The sequence below is a fragment of the Pteropus medius genome, unplaced genomic scaffold, assembly GCF_902729225.1.
Source record: "Pteropus medius unplaced genomic scaffold, Ma_sr-lr_union100, whole genome shotgun sequence".
Classification (NCBI taxonomy): Eukaryota; Metazoa; Chordata; class Mammalia; order Chiroptera; family Pteropodidae; genus Pteropus; species Pteropus medius.
The window spans coordinates 9,422,433-9,440,068 of NW_024351073.1; the positions used below are offsets into that span (position 1 = coordinate 9,422,433).

Genomic DNA, 17,636 nt, shown 5'->3' on the forward strand with positions numbered 1-17,636 from the left:
GGAGAATTACCTGGTGTTGAACAACCAGACTAAAGACAATTGCCTGTGTAGTGGCCTACACAGGGTTTGCCTCTGCAATGACTTTTTTTCTTTCCACCCCCAGTTCTCAAAAATTACCAGAAAAGAGACTCGTTGCCCTTCTCTACAGCACATGCCTCCCCTGTGACTGTGCTCAGATGGAGAACTGGAGAGATGGGCTCCCTGTGCTTCTGAAGGCAGCACCACCTCCCTTACACTACACACACTGCGGAATTCCACAAAAGGGAGCAGAGGGAATTCGTAGCGGGAGGGGAGTATTCAGAGAACCTGAACATTCATGACATGGTGAGTGTGTATATTGCGCCACACACCTAGCTAAATGCGTGTTCTGAGATAATTATCACAATTTATGTGGCTGTATTAATCTCAGTGCACAGAAAGGAAAACTAAAGTTTAGAGAGATTATATGCTCTAAAGTCACACAATCCATAAATAGAGCAAGAATGAAAACCCAGTAAGGTCAGTTCCATATTCAAATTTGGCCGATTTAGGGCTCTTACACTTTAATACTTCTATATATTATTAACTTGCCTGGAATGACTCAACTAATTAGTGACTGAATTGTAACTAAAAACTATTAGCCTCAGTATAAGGTGGGTATATAGTAAAATGTTCTCTCCCAAGTACTTGGAAATAATGGTAATAAGAATTAGTGCTCAGACTAAAATTATGTATTGAATATATAATGAATAAGGGCAGGAATAGGTAGCGGGATATTAAATGTTTTGTAGCTTCAGGATTTGGTTGAAGACCCTTCAGATTAGAGAAAATAATGGCCTTTCAGGGTCAAGTAATGGTCATAAATTTGTAACCCAACTTGAGAGTATGTAAAAGGAAGTGATATTAATCAAAAAAGTTCAAATGCTGGGCCTTTATGTGAGAGAGTTTGGATGAATGCTAAGCACATTTTTTTTTTCCTTTTTATTGAGAAGTGTGACTATATGCTTCCATCCTCCTCAGCTCCAAGTCAGAAAGGAGATTTAAAGAGAAGTAATAACCTATGCCCACCAGAGATTGTAGGGTACAGAGATTCGTGCCAGACACCCTTCCTGGATCAGTCTGCTGGTGAGGGACTTAATGTACCACCTATGATAACAATGCAGAGAGAGCAACCTGCCCTTCCAGATTTTGGCAGAGCTTCTTCAGATTCAAGCGGACCTCATGCAAGGTGGCTGAGTTTGATTTACCTTGAAAATGCTCCAGTCCAAGTGAACTAAGTGCCAATGTGTGTCACCATATCAAAAAGACAACTGGGGAATGTTTGGGAAAGGTGACCAATAAGAAACCAAACCATCTGTATTAGGAGGAAATGCAGTGGAAGGTTCTCAAAAAGACCTTCCGAGATTCACAGAACAGTCCCAAAGAGCAGAACACTAAGGAAGTCTGCAAGATCAGATTTTAAGCAGTCTCCTTACTACTCCTAACCTCTGCTTCTCTCCATTCTAGGATCTGGAGGCTAAAAGAAATGAGGAGAAAAAATAAAAGTGAAAATGGCATAAATATGACAATCCTGTCATATCCCGTCTCGTCTCACTGCAGGCATCAAACTAAGTCCAGGTGGAATTATGTGAGGGCAGATAAAAGCTTAAACTGGAGGAACAGTTAAAACTTTAATATCAGACTTGACAATGCTCTTTAATATCTGAAAACAATAGAGCTTGTTAGTAAATGAAGGTGACCAGGAAAACCAAGAGATATGACTGAGCTTTTGCATCAGGGAAGGATGACAGAACAACTTAAGAGTGAGAAGAATAAAAATTAAAATTGACTTCTGCTAGCTTACTACTCCAGCTCATTCAATAAGTCAGCTTTTGATATAAAAGATCATTTGAAAAAGACAAACTGGTTCTCAGTATGTGAAGTATGACTGTAAATAAATTGAGTTTGTAAACATATCTAAAGAAGAAAATACGCCAACAACAGGAAATGGTTTTGGACATCCATGGAAGAAAACATTGACAGATGGTGTTATGATATTAGCCCTAAGAAAATGAGAGGGAAATGGAGGTGGGTGTAGAATAACTAAGTAAATAATTAAAAAGAAATATGGTTGTAACAATATCTAAATATCATTAAGTGTTTATCTTGTGGGAAGCACTCTGCTAAACATTATGATGGAGTCACATATTTTAATCCTCTCAAAAGTAACACAAAGTAAATATTTCCATTGTGTAAAATAAGAAACTGAGTCACAGAGAGGTAAAACAACTTGCCCAAGGTCGTAGCTAGCTAATGTCATCAGAGATGCATACAAAACTATAGGAATTAAAACTTAATTGTTTGGACAAACTACAAATATATCAGGTCTTAAGAGCACATGATAGAGACATTGACTTCACCTAAAAAAGAATTTAGTTTGGCCTTTTGGACAATTGTGTTAAATCAAGCTAACCTAATTTTTCATTTCGCTGAGTCTCTTGCAAATTAAGTCTGATCTCATTACTGTTGTCTAAGTTGAATGCTTTTGGGAAAAAAAATAACTCTATTAAGCCATAAAGATACAATTAATGAAATGTATTAGATGTGATTATAATGTGACAGATTATTTTTATAAGCATACCAAGCTTACAGACGCAAATGAATATTCTACTTTACACTATTAACTTTGAAAGAATAGGCCATATTGTAATGAAGCTTTTCTTGTTGAAACTTTTTTTCTTCTCATTTTGAATTTAGCTCAGAGAAGTTTTCAAGGCATATCAATAATATATGTACTTATAGATAAATAATATGCACAAAATTTTCTATTACCCAATTTGATAACCCAGGCTTTTCCCACAATGCCTTTGGCATGTTTCTAGAAATGAAATCTATCTTCTAATTACAAAACTGTGTAAATATCAAAGCGTTTCTAAGACTAATTTGAGACATTTTTAAAGGGAATAGTTCTCAAATAATTTGAACAGTGGCAGGATTATCAATAGAAGCTCATGGACTACTAGGCAATTATTGTGAAAAGACAGCATTCAATATATATTTAAAAAATGTCAGTCATGGCATTTTATATTTATACTCTAGCAATAATTTATTAACGGAATAATTTCATACATAATTATGCATCTAGTGATGTGATTGGTTTAAATCAAGAGTCTTAATATATTACCAGAATTAGACCAAGTAACGCCACTTTGAGTTCACATCTCATGTCTTTAAAGAAATAAAATCTTAACTACAGAAAAGAAAGCATTGTGCAGTCATGATTATTTATGGAATTACTTACAGTTGTGTACAATTGTTAGCAATATGAAATGTTTAATGCTCATTTTGTGAACAATTAATGAGCATAAAAAAAAAAACAACAGAAAATGACACATAACCCAATGGCAGAAAATGCATGAAATATTTAAACGGTGGTTGATTTAAGTGATAGATTTATGGATAACTTTTCTTTTCATTTTTTTCTTATCTTATTCCATATTTCAAATCTTTCAACATAATCCAGCATCGTGTATTACTAAAATGACAATGTATTAATATTCATTATCTGAATAAAGGGGTTTTAACTACACAAAGCTGTGAAGGCCAGGAGGTGAGAGATTTGAGGGCCAATTTCGAGGTTGCCTCCCACAGTCTACCCTCTGGCCCACATAATTCATGTCCTTCCAATATGAAAAATATATTCACCCTCTTTGAAGATTTTCAGAAATCAGCTGCTTAAAATTTAGAATCTTGTTTTTTATGTCAGGTCTTGGTATGAATGAGAATGCCTGGTTCCTTAGGCACTTCTTAAATACTTTGTCACTTGATCTCGACCTGTGAAATTAAGGAGGCAAGTTGTCTGCCTTTTCAAACACTACATAGAAAATGATGGGGTAGACATAGAGTAACTGTTACAGACATTCTTGTTTAAAAATGGGAACAATTGGAGGAATAAAGGAATCACTGGCTCAGACCAATTCTGCTACACAGTTACGTAAATGTAAGTTTCTTGAATGGTTTGCAAGTCTCTGGAATCATTCACTATTGATTTCTTGCCTCCCTTGGGAATCTTAGTTCTGTCCTCTGAATTATCTTTCCTTTTCCATGCTTCCTTTAACTTGTATGAGCTGCTAAGCAGCAATTTTAGCTTAATTCCTGCCAGTATAATTTAGAAGATCCAAAGGACTCTCTTTATTCTGTACTGTATCTGTCTCCCTCAGTAAAATCTGCTGATGTTTCTGGATGGGTAACTCTTTTAAAAAATTTGTGGGCCTTCTGTGATGCTTTTCGGGACTACTGAAAAGCCTCAACTGCAGATCTTTTCACGATAAACCCTTCTCTACCTTGGCCTTCTGTTGAGAGATAATGTCCGTATTCTTCTTAGAAGCCCTACTTGATTGAGGGGAAATATTGTTGTATAGCTGTAAAATCTTTAGAGGATTTTTGTCTTTGTCTTTATCTTTTGACCGTGGTTTTTTTTTTTTTTTTCTTTTCTCTCTTTTTTTTTTTAGTACCTAATACCATCTGAAGAGGCTGAGAACTTTCAAAATATAGAGTCTGACTCCCTTTTATTTAATAGTTTTTTCTTTAATTTTGTATCTCCTTCCACATTTTACTATAAGAAGCAAGAATTCAGATGTCATCTTAAAGACTTGGGTTGAACTATTAGATAAATACACTCAGTTCATTAAGTGCATTTGCTGTATTCCATTTAAATGTTATGCCACTGCATAACAAGAATCCCCTTTTCTACCACTTCAATAAGATATGTGTCACTGTCCTTTAAGCCATTACCAGCAACTTCTTCAAGTCTAAAATTCCATTGTGTGTTCTAGGCATTTTGACTTTTTGCAGATACTTTCTTGACAGCTCATTGCCCAGCCTCAAAGCTACTTCCATATTTTAGGTGTTTGTTACTGCTACTTATTGGCATCAAAGTCTGTATACTTATTTATTGTTACGTAACAAATTACCAGAAACTGTGAGATAGCATAAAAGATCCAGGTGCAGCTTAGCTAGGTGCCTTTGCCATAGTTCCATGGTTGCAAGGCAAGTTGTTGCGTGGGGCTGTGGTTTCACATGGACATTCGGTTGCAGAAATGGGTGGTGGTGTGAGTCCACATTCATTCTTTTGTTTTTGTCAGCCCTTATTCTCTCACCACGTAGGATTCTTGACTTGGTCGCCTCATGATATGGAATCTGACTTCCCCTAGAGTAAGCAAACTAGGACAGAATAAAAAAGAGAGTGTCCAATGGCACTATTTTGTGCCCAAGTTGGAAGCCACAGTCTAATTTCAGAAGTGATGTCCCATCTTTTCTGTCATATTCTGTTAAAAGTAAGTTAATAAGTTTATTTCATACTCAAGAAAGAGAAATGATACTAGTAGGTGGGTATCATTTAAAGCCTTCTTGGAGGTTGGCTACCGTTTCAATCTTTGCATCTAATTAATTCATTTCTTCTACTTCATGTATGGAAAACATACTCTGAACTACTTTGATGCAATTCAAAAGCACTGGAGCTTGTTCCTAGAGCTAACCAAGTAACCACTGCAGCCTATACCACAAATTTACATTATGAGCAACGCGCCAACAATTAAACTGGAAAATACAAGTGGAAAATTTAAGACCAAACTTATAAGAGTTTTTTGGTAGTATGTTACCACAAAGGTAGTTTTTATGATCAAACAATGTTCATGTTTATCTTGAGTTATTTTGAGAGTTAAATTGATATAAATATAACATAATACCTACTAAATACTAGTGCTTAATAAATACTAACCACTACTACTACTATTATTATCAGTTACCATTATTATAATCATTAGTGAATAAATATTCATCGTTTTTAGAAATGCAAGAATTTAAAAAAATAATTGTTGAGTGAATAGTTTTAGCCATTTTAATAGATATTTCTTTTGCAATTATGAGGGCTATATAATACATAGTTAATAAAGTCATATTTGAACAGATATTATCATCTGCAATTTAAGGCAAATAAATATATATGGCTTATGCCAGAATTCTTCAGTGAAAATCGTTTTGTTACCACCTGGAGACTTTATAATTTAGATTTTAAAAAACTAAAGCATAACATGACTAGTGTCATGTAGAAAAACAAATATATTGTGAGTATATAGCTTGCTGAATTTTCACAAACTACTATTGTAAACAATGCACAAATTTAGAAAGATTATTATTATTCCAGATGTCTGTTGAGTGCCTTTCTAATCTCCACACCCCTACAAGGATAACCACTATTCTGATTTCTTAAATCGTAGACTGGTTTTGCTTGCTTTTGAACTTTATATAAATGTATACATTTTAACGTTTGAATTATTTTGCTCTGTTACATTTGAGAGTTCTATTCATAGTGTTGTCTGAATTTATAGGTTATCCATTTTCAATGCTGCGTAATATTCCACAGTGTGATCATTCCATAATTTAGTCTTCTATTGTTGAATGGATTTTTTTTGTTATTATTAATAATGTTGTGATGAATATTCTTATGCATACTTTTTGGTGAACATAGTTTGCACTACTTTTTAGGTATATACTAGATATGGAGTTGTTGAGTCATAAATTATGTGTGTATTATATTTTAGTAGGTAGTGGCAAAGAGTATGTGAGTGTACTCGAGAGTTTTCATCAGCAACATGATTCCTTTTTGCTCTCCATCCTTGAAAACACTTAGTGATATTGCAGTAGAGTGAATTTTTGTGTATCCCCAAAATTCAAATGTTGAAACCCTAATCTCATTGTGATGATATTTGGAGGTGGGGCTTTTGAGAAGTAATTAGTCATGAGGATAGGGCCCTCATGGATGGGATTAGTGCCCTTTTAAGAAAAACAAAGAACAAAAAACAAAACCAGAGCTAGATAGCTCTGTTTTCCACCACAAGAGAATTCAATGAGAAGTCAGCTGCCTGCAACATAGAAAAATGGCTTTTCCCAAAACCCAGCCATGCTGGCAACTTGATCTCAAACATTCAGTCTCCAAAACTGTGAGAAATAAATTCTATTGTTGATAAGCCATCCAGTTCATGATATAGCAGCCCAAACTATGACAACCATCTGCCATTTTTTTATTTTATTACTTTCATTTCATTGGACGTATATTGATATCTCATTATGGATTTAATTTGTATAAACCGTAGGCCCAATCTCTTGATGGAAGGAATGTCAAAATGTGGATATCCTTAATTTACCAGAAAACAATTAGAAATCAAGCCTAAAAAATAATTATCTTAATCACAGAATTAACTTGAGAATATCTGTTTAATTAAGTTTATCTTAGGTGGTTAAGAAAGAACATAAAATAAATGTTTCAGACCTTATATTTCCATAATAAATTTACATTTTATTTGTAAAATAAACATTGTTAATTGCATACATACAATATTGAATGTAATTCACCAAATTACATCTTTTTTTTTGCAAGGTTTGCTGAGATGACATTTAAAGTTTCTTTCTTCCTTGATTTCTAGTTATATTTTTCAAAAAACCCTAAGAAGATATTCATCTCTCCATTATATTCATAGTATCATATGAGGCTTAAATATTGACAGCTATATTTCTCCAAAGAAAAGCTTTTTTAAGAGTTTAAGCAAAAATAATTGTTTAAGTAAAAAAATCAAAATAATAATGAATTTTAGTAGCTGAGAAATGGTCATGAAATCTTATTTACAAATGATGAAATTTACAGTCATATTCTTTCTTATCTCATTCACTTGTTTCAAAATATACCCCAAGACTAAATATTTAATTATTCAATGTACTTAATCAATACTAAAGTATTACATATTTTTCTAAATAGTAAACCAGGTTGCAAAATTTTACAAGGAATAAATCTGTAGATTTATTACTCAGAGATTTCTAAACACGTGAACTTAAAACATACCTAAACCATCCATTAAATAAATCAAGAGTGTTGATAAGATTCTAAACTTACTTGTACCATTCTAATGCTACAGAAAAACTTTCAATCACTCATTTAGGAATTAGAATAATTACCCAATGTATTAATGTCTGATAATAATGAATACATTACATAAATTAAAATTAATTTCATATTCTATTTCATAAATTTGATCTTAGATCTCGAAAAGTCTTTAAACACATCACATGTAAACTGCCTATTATCATTAGAAAAGGCATAAACAAAGAATACAGCTATAAAGGAATTAGTCACTATACTAATTAAATTAGATAATTAAAGTGTTGAAAATATTAGCTATAAAATGAAAATGTATTTCATTGGAAATGTAGATAACCATATGAATCGTAATTAATTTTCTATGGTAAATAATTATCTGAAATAAAAGTAAGAATAAAAAAAGAAATAAAATAATATAAAATTTAGATATGTACATGAAGCTTAAAACTATCTTCATGTACATATCTAATTGCAACTACATGCTGAATTCAACTAAAATATTTAGCTATATTTTAAACTAAACTCAAAGATATTTGACAAAATGTTCTATAAACATGGACAGGTCTCAGAACAAAGTACTATAATCTTTGCATTTATGGTAAGCCTGCACGGAAAACTCAGATTTAGTTTTAGGGAAAAAAAGTAGCTTTACGTTTCTCCTTTTATTAAAATAAAAGTATAAAGAAGTGTTTTAATGTCAATTACTTTTTAATTGAATAATATAATGCCAATCAATAGCCATTTGCTAGCATACCTCATGCACTTTAGGTCAATTTTGTATTACCTTTAAACTATAGCTTTGAAATATATCATAATATACTACCAAGAAAACTCTCCCAGACTGCATAAAGGCTGTTATTGGAAACATAGCACTGTGGACTTTAATTTGTTCCCCCACACTCCCAATATTTATAGCATATCTTCAGTCTGTCAGCCATATCCTATCATTTCTTCATCTTTTATTTTTGAAAATACCCAAAGAAAGCTGAGTTTAAATCCAGCCATTTGAACCCAGGGAAATGGGAAACACTGGTTTCCATGATTATACTTTTCCCAAGGAATAGTTCCTTTTTTTAGATGACATAGTAATGTGTTTAATTCCTAAAGTCAATTTCTTTAATTCAAGGGTATCATATTCCTCCCTCTAATATGCTAATTGACTTTTAATTGCATATTTTTAATTCAGCTAATAAGTTTAAGAGCTAAATACTTTAATTTATTTTCATGATCTCAAGTTTGCGATAGTATTTTCATAGTATTATAGGAGAAACAAAAATATTATAAAATATGGTTCTTTTTTCCAAGGAATTTTAATTTATTTGGGAGAGTAAGACTTAAAAGTCAGATGTTTGTATCCTACAAAGCCTCAGTAGAACTGGTAATGTAGGAGACCCCTCCATTTCTCCCTCAGGGCAGATGCATTACCAGTTCCTAGTCAGTAAGGGGTGTTTTTTTCTACACAAGCAATAATCTCTGGAAGCAGTAATGGTATTCTCCAGACTCAAAAGGCATACGTCTGAGTTCAGGTTTAAGCACAATGAGAAAAAAAAAAAAGATTCAGCATTATTATTATTATTATTTTGAGAACTAAATAAGGCTTAGGGTTTCTTGGAATTTTCAGAAAAAGAAGGAAAGTTTAATTTTGGCTATTTAGTTATTCTGGTTTTAAATAAAAGATAAACCCACCATTAGAAAAGCAGTATATCTTGTGAAAACAGAGTGGGTTGAATTGTGATCCCCCAAGAAGATATGTCTAAATCTTAATCTTATTTGGAAAAGGGACTCAGTAGAGGTAATTAAGATAATGGAACTCAAAATGACCTCATCCTGGATTTAGGGTGAGACCTAAACCCAATAACAGATGTCCTTGTAAGACATATACAGAGAAAAAGACCACAGGAAGATGGAGGCAGGTATTGGAGTTACTCAGGAACCATAGAAACACCTGGAGCCAGAAAGTTGGAGGAGGCAAGGGGCTGATTCTCCCCCAGAGTCTTTGGAGGGAGCATCACCCTGATGACACCTTGATTTTGGTCTCTGAGATAACAATCAGGGAATACATTTCTGTTCTCTTAAGCTACCCAGTTTATAGTAATTTTTACAGCAGCCTTAAGATACTAACAAACAGGATTAAATAAAAATCAACCATTCCTGACCTTTCTAATATTGATTATAATATTGAAACGAGGAAAAATTACAATCCTATCATCTTTTAATCTCTCAGGTGGATATGTAAGTAAAACATTTCAGAGTCCTGTTGGGAATATATCTTTATACTTAATATGTAACTACAATCAAAAACTTGAATGTTATTTGTTTTATAAAAGATGCCAAATACTTGGAAGAAACATTTTTTAAAGAAAAAGAAAAATGGAATAATTTATAACTTTGGCTTTCTGGTTATTAAAAGCTCATTGGGAGCTTTTGTTTGTTTGGAATAGGTATTGTTTTATTCCTTATAGGTAGTATGAATGTATGGTTAAGCACAATCATTTCAGACAGTGTGGATTAATATTGAGGCTCTAACACTGTATATTGTGTGTTCTTGCCAATTTACCTTCTCATAAGAAAAATTTGCTTATCTCTAAATTGAGCAAAACAAAACTGTCTACTATACCAAGGTTTTGAAGACTAAATAATATAACATGTGTACTTGTGCTCTTTGTTACTGTTGTTAGGATAATTGTTCTTAAGAGAGTTAATGATTACAAAGATAATATATGAAAAATATTTAGCAGAGTGCCAAGCATATGATATCCCACCCAGTAAATATTGTTTTTCTCATTATTAATATTATCACTTTTATTATTGTTGTGTTTTCAGTTTGATTTTAATCATTTTCAATTGGATAAAAATGAGGAGAAGCTCATTAAGAATGTAATTCATTAAAGATAGTTTATTTAAGATAATATAAAAAAACCTATATAAAGTTCATTATAATAAATAGTCCAATTTCAGAGAAAATAATTTATTTTGATGTTTAAAATTTATAACTCTTCCATTAATATTTACTCGAAAATGAATGGGTACTTTATTTGTTAATAGCTTTTTATATTTTAATTACCTGAGAACATCTGTGTAGTTACCCTTTGTGGCAGTCTACTTAATCAGTTTGTTAACAGGAAACAGAAAGATTTAAATTATTTTTTATTATTAAGTCTTTTGTTAGGTTCCTTGAAAAGTTCCATGTAATTTATATACATGTACAATCTAAAGTTCTATTTTTCAAGTAATTTATTAAACAATTTTTTTAGAAAGATCCCTAATGCTCATGAAATAATTAATACATATTCCTTAAACATTGCTTAAATGGTCTTTTTTCCCCCACAGAATATCCTTATAAAATGCTTTATAGAAACATCAGATATATTTAAAAGTAGTTGAGAATAGAAACATAGTTTGATAACGTATCTACTTTACTTATAAATATATCTGCCATAATTTGTAATTGCTGGTATGTTGGGAAAAGTGAGAAGTCCTATTTTTCTTTAAATAAAACTTCTATTACTTGAATGATAGATTAAAATAGTTTTTTTCTCTCAGTTTTATTTTTTATTCATGCACTGTCTAAAATAAAACATTTGGAACTAAAATCTCATAATTTTGAAGATTCCCTCCACCAAAGATATTGATTACTTTTGACAACTCACTTCTAAGGTTTATGGATTATAAATCATAGTATAATGGCCATTTACTTTGTGACCTTTTACTACCTCAGATTTTCTAGGACAACATATTCATTAGCACTAAAAATTTCTTAATCAGATGAATACTTTTGAATAAGATGAAAGAGTAATATAATCTTCCTATTTCAAAGACTAGCAGATACCAGCTTCAAGTTTAAATTGTCTCATTTGGTTTAAGGATATGTGTAATCTCATATACTCGTTTCACACAAATGTATACACACTCACAGACACACAAAGGAACGTGTATTTTATAGCATGTTCTAAATGATAAAATACAATTTTCTCTAACTCTAACATTAACAAATTTCTACCCTTAAATTAATAATTTATCCCGTTGATTAGCAAAGGTTTATTGTTTTTATTTTATTTTATTTTTAGGTTTCAGAAATAATTAGAGGTTATATCCTTCTAATTAATGGGGATAGTGTATGGTTTTGAGCATAGATTTTTTTAGTTCTCCATGCCCAGAGTTTGCCTTATATTAGAGATATATCATTTTTTCTTCATTCTTTTAGTACATATAGTTATATTTATAAAGCTCAGCTATATAAACCTACAGCCATTGTCTCTTACTAAATTGGAAATTAATTTAAGTAAGAGATCAGAAAAAACAACAACGAAATGTTTATTGCACTTTGATCAACATCAGTGTTGTAACTTGGATGATTTACAACATGTAGTTACACCCAGAATCTCTCACCAACCTGGGAAAGTATCACTGTGCTAACACGAAGAATTGAACTGTCAGATGAGACTCACACGAATCAGAGACCTTGCCTGTGATCTAGCCTTGTTAATAATTTTAAACATGCAGAGAGTCAGGGGCATAGTCAAACAAGAGAGGTTTGGGAAATTCAGGACAGCTCCCCAGATCCTTTATTTCACATCAGACATATGCTTTCTGACTCAGTAGATGAATTCTCTCCAAATGAGGTCTGTGGATAACCTTACCCTGCAGAGAACATTTGTGTTTTGGGACATCTCTATTTTATATCCCAGAAAGCTGCATAGCTTACATGATATTCTCCAGAGAGACATGCTTTATAAATCCATAGATTCTCAGTTTGTTTACTGTAAGCAGAGTTAAACTAGGATCATTCTGTTAAGAGCAATCTATAGCTAGTACTCTTCCTAGCAAATACCATTAATCTGTTTACCAAAATATCTGTTATCAGTGTGTTTACAAGGAGATTAGACCACATCTACTGCTTGCTGTTTCTGCTGGGATGTTCTTCTGTAATATTGAGAGAAATGAATCACAGGCCAGCTGGATTAATTCCTTTGTTCTCAGTCTAAATAAATCGAAATGTAATTTATGAGTTAGAATACAGCCTAGACTTAGTTCTTATTCTATCGACTAGCCTAATTTATACTCTCTGTCTCTGAATTATATTGAAGGACCACAATCAAAAAAGGAGTCCCATCTAAGCCAGAATGTGTCTCAGGAGAATATCTGCTTCATGGACTTGTACCTTACCACATTACTAGATTGGTGGCATCAAACAGTAAAATAATACAACTGAAAACAGAACAGTGCTTGAGGTGTGTCTTCCTGAGCACCTGACTCACCAGGATTTCAGAAATGGCTATATCAAAGGGGACACAATGATTCTGAGTACCATATATATGACTTCTTACTGACAGTTTAGAATTTTGTATATTCAGAAATTAAGTTGATCATTTAACAAAAATGTGTCTCTGAATAGATTGGAAATTTTAGTATACCTTAAAAATAAATTATGGATACATTTACTAAATTAACCTTAATATCAACATTTTAGATTTATTTTTCTATTAAGTGAAGAATATCTAAATCATATTTTTACTTTTTATTGCATTTAATATTATGTGGAACATGAACAAAGAAATCCCAAGTCTGATTGTTCATATATATTGTTATATAGTTGACTTTCTGCACATAGCTAGCTACATATTTAAATGGACCTATAGAAAGAAATACAGATAGATATGCAACTTTTAGTTTAAGATTAAACTTACATTGAGATTAAAAGAACATAATCCAGAAAGTGAAATATATATTAAAAAACTTATTCTTTTGTTTTTTATGAACTTGGTTCACACACACACACACATACACACAAATCCTTTGTAATATCACACCTTCGGGCCCTATTGCCTTTCTACTAACACTATAGTTTTTGTCCCAATTTGCCTCCAAAATTCCTGAACAATATTATCTTCACCTGAAAGCTCCTACATCTAATTTTTTCTCTTTTTCTTGTCTGTGTGGTTTGCAAAAAAAAAATCTCAGATATGGAACAACTATGCTTTAAAAGTGAAGGAGGAATACTCCTAGGTAAACCAGAATCTCCCCTAGAGGAATGGGCATAGAAAGATGATAACCCATGAGCATTAATAATACTGGTCCTGTCACATTTTCTACAGGTTAGAGTCTCCAGATCTGCACTGAATATGTCACTTATCAATGCCCTCAAATTACAAACTAATCTCATGTGCATGTGAAATAAATTTTAGGCTCCAGGAACCCTTATTTTCATGGATCTTACACCACATCACACATACTATAATAAAATGAATTAAATATACTTTTAAACTGTATAATATTGAAAGGTTATAGTTTTCCTTCTGAAGTAATTTCATTCATTTAATTTACAACAGGATATATTTGATCTGCAAAAATCCCTAATACTGGATAACTTTTTTTACCAAAATATGATTTTCAGTTGCAATGATGGTGTGTGAACTTTATATTTATATATTAAAAGTATACAATTCTTTAAATTGTCTCCAGATATAATAATTATTGAGGTTGTCATATTCCCTTCTTATAAACCTTTCATCTGAGGAAGAATTGATTTTTACAGGACCAATAGCATTTATATTTAATTTTCTTCCCTTCCAAGATAAATACTTTAGTTGTTTTAGGAATTCCAATAGACAACTGAAACGGAGGTTGAATCACCTTCAATACTTCAAATGTTAAGTTTATTCTTCTTAAATGTTCTTGAAATTGCAGAGATTGCATGATCGAACCACTAGAGTGGTTTCACTTTGCTCTTACCCTGCTATATTATATAAAGATATGTTATGCATTCTTTAGCTGGCCTTGGAGAGTCACCTGATCAAATGAGCAGAATGAGTTTATCTTATCTCTGTTTCTCCATGTGTGGAATGCTTCCTCAAAGAGTATGATATATATCAATTTTAGCTTCCCAAATCTGCCCAAATGCCTCGAGAAACAGTTTCATTCACACTTCTGTTTCCTGTAAATTATAAGGTTCAAATTCTCTTTTTTGCCTTTATTTATAAAACACTGAGAGCCAGGACAGCAGTGGGTAATCAGTCATAACCCATAGAGTACGTCTGTGACTCCTTTCACTTGAATAAGACAAAAAAATTCTTGCAAAGATGTGTAACAATTGTCTTCTAATACCTGAGGTAACCATAATTATTTATCTGACTAATGTTAGCGCCAATGATACTTATTCTATGTAACATCTTATATATGACTTTGTAATCTGTACCAGACTCTGTCCCATTAAAGAGGTTGTCTTGCAATATTGATAAAAATTTTGAAATTTTTACCAATTTTTGTTTTTTTTTCTCCAAATAGTTATTACATTTTATTTTTTCTTGCAGATTAACTCTATATACTTCCTGTTACTTTATGTGTTTGAATCTTCTATTCTCTACAACTTAAAACTAGTACAAATGATATTGTTTGGTCTACTCTCTCTGAGTAGACTTTTAAAGCACATTTGTGGAGTGCTGCAACAAAAAGAGCAAGTATATAAGTGTAAGAATTATTAAAATAACAACTCATTTCAACTATCCTGTTAAATTGAGAGTTACGAATAGAACCAGACCAAAAAATATGACTTAATGATATAAATATAAAACTGTTTGTTAGTATATAAAGTTTTAAGAAAAGTCTCCAAAACAACCCAAGGAAAACAATTAAAATAAATATTTTCTGATATCTCTGACTCAGTTTTATGCCATTAATTCTTGTCGGACAGTTTGAGGTCAGCAGGGTACCACTCAAAGTCATCTGCTTGTTTTGCTGCTGTGAGGTTTCTAGTCTGTCATTCAAGAATTCATCTGCCCTTTATGCTGATAGAGTGCTGGAAATCCTACTTCTTAGAACCCTGGGCACAGGTCTCTGTTTTGAAGTTCTCAAGATGTATTCGCTGGATGTTTCTTTCAGAGGAATTAATAATTGGCCTCTAGTGTATTGCAGGGAGCCTCAAGCAAGGTAAGGGGAGAACAGAGACTACCTGCTGTTGAAATAATGGATGGATTGTGTTATTTTATTACAGGAGATGACAATATCTGAATGATGGAGTGTTATCCTCTATTGGGAGTAAATATGTGAACACATCTATAATTATTTTTAAAGGTAAGGATTTTGATGTAAGACTATACTACAGAGTTGAAAGAATTGACATATCTCTAATATTTCATTACATCTTAAAGGGTCTGATTGTCAATCAAAGACAGATATTTTAGACTAGAAATTATATCTTCTATAAGTTATTTTATTAGTAATTATGTCAACTTTACACTTAAATATTTATATATCACTGCATATCCAAAAACATGGATAAAATCACTGAAGCATAGTCTAAATAACACTTAACTGTATAAAATCAGCCTAGAAAAGAATGATCTTGTCTCTGATTTGATATGAGAGACTTCTCACTTTGGATGTTCAAAAAACAGGCAAGCTTACAATACTCTTGAGTTAGTATAAAAAATGGAACACACCGAAAATATCTATGTATTCTCATCATCTCTCCTTTTATAATGTAACTTTACCATGAAAATTTGATAGTTAACTTTTTTTACTATGAAATTGAATACTCCGTTCTTTTTATTATCACTATTACATTCTATTACTAGTGCTCTCAGTCATCAATATTTAAAGATATTCTATCAAGATGTGTCACCAAAATAGCATCAGGTAATTCTGATCTTCAGTCCATTTGCCAAATGCCCTATTTACCTACAGCTTTTGTATTAATTAAAACTTACTTTGATCATATTTAAGAGAAATAAAGTTTAGCTAACTTGAGAAAAACTCTATTGGAAACTAGAAAACTGCTAAGGGAATAGGCAGTTCCAGCAATGGAGGTCTGAGATCTGTGCTCATCTGTAGGTTGACGTTTTCTTGTTGTTGCTGGGGAAGCAAATGGACTCTCTCTACTTTTGAATGAGCGTAGCAGAGGTCTGAGAACATGGGTGGCCAACCAAGGGTTCCAATATTCAGATATTCATCCCTCCAATGAATTTACATAAGAGTAAGTTTATTGATAAATTTGCCTCTTCGGCACCGTAATGTTGCAATATTATTGAAAATGAACTTTTTTTTCTTTTGTAAATTCTTTTTTTTTTTCCTTGCAATGCCTAGACATTAACAACTATAGAGTTTTATGTTCAAACTACAGGGAACTTCACATTTCTTCTCAATAGTTCTCAGTATCTAAAGATGTGGATGACTACTTTCTAGTACCTATTTTACCTCATGCCTCCATCATCCATACCTTCACAAAGTCCAGTGAAATGTAGATTATGAATGTGAAAATAATTAGGGTTCCTTTTTCAGGGTTTTGGAATTGTGAAAGAGAGGTAGTGAGACATGAGTACTTAGTATGGGGCTGAACATGTCTTTTTGGATCTAGGACAATTTAAGATCCACCATATGGATAAGAGGGTAAAAAATGCTTGACTCCTGGGGTAAGTAAGATGAAGGATAGAGACAGAAATAAAGATGATATATAAATATGGTATAGAGTCTGAAATCTGAAACCATTTCTATTTCTTGACTGTGATTCTAAGTAAAAATAGATTCATTCTAGACCTTTGGTTTGACTCATGGATTTGTGATATTATTTTGTTTAAGTGTTTCAGGTGTTTATTATTAGAAATAAATGTAAAATTAACTAATAAGTTTGTCTGAGTTCTTTTGATGATAGCTGAATAGAAAGGACAGCAGAGTTTTAGGCAAAGTACACATTTCCTTTGCCCCAACCTAAAATGGGTCATAAAATGCAGTGGAGAGAGAGAGAGAGAGA

General features: G+C 32.3%; 2 long non-coding RNA genes across 2 annotated transcripts in view; one reads left to right on the top strand and one right to left on the bottom strand.

Annotated features, from left to right (window-relative positions):
- Positions 1 to 476, bottom strand: part of LOC120586234 (uncharacterized) — a 66,183-nt gene extending 65,707 nt beyond the window's left edge. The window contains exon 1 of the long non-coding RNA XR_005648645.1: positions 11 to 476. This is a non-coding gene — a long non-coding RNA (uncharacterized LOC120586234). The remainder of the gene's footprint in view (positions 1 to 10) is intronic.
- Positions 167 to 17,636, top strand: part of LOC120586235 (uncharacterized) — a 23,205-nt gene continuing 5,735 nt past the window's right edge. The window contains exons 1-2 of the long non-coding RNA XR_005648646.1: positions 167 to 324; positions 15,882 to 15,961. This is a non-coding gene — a long non-coding RNA (uncharacterized LOC120586235). The remainder of the gene's footprint in view (positions 325 to 15,881; positions 15,962 to 17,636) is intronic.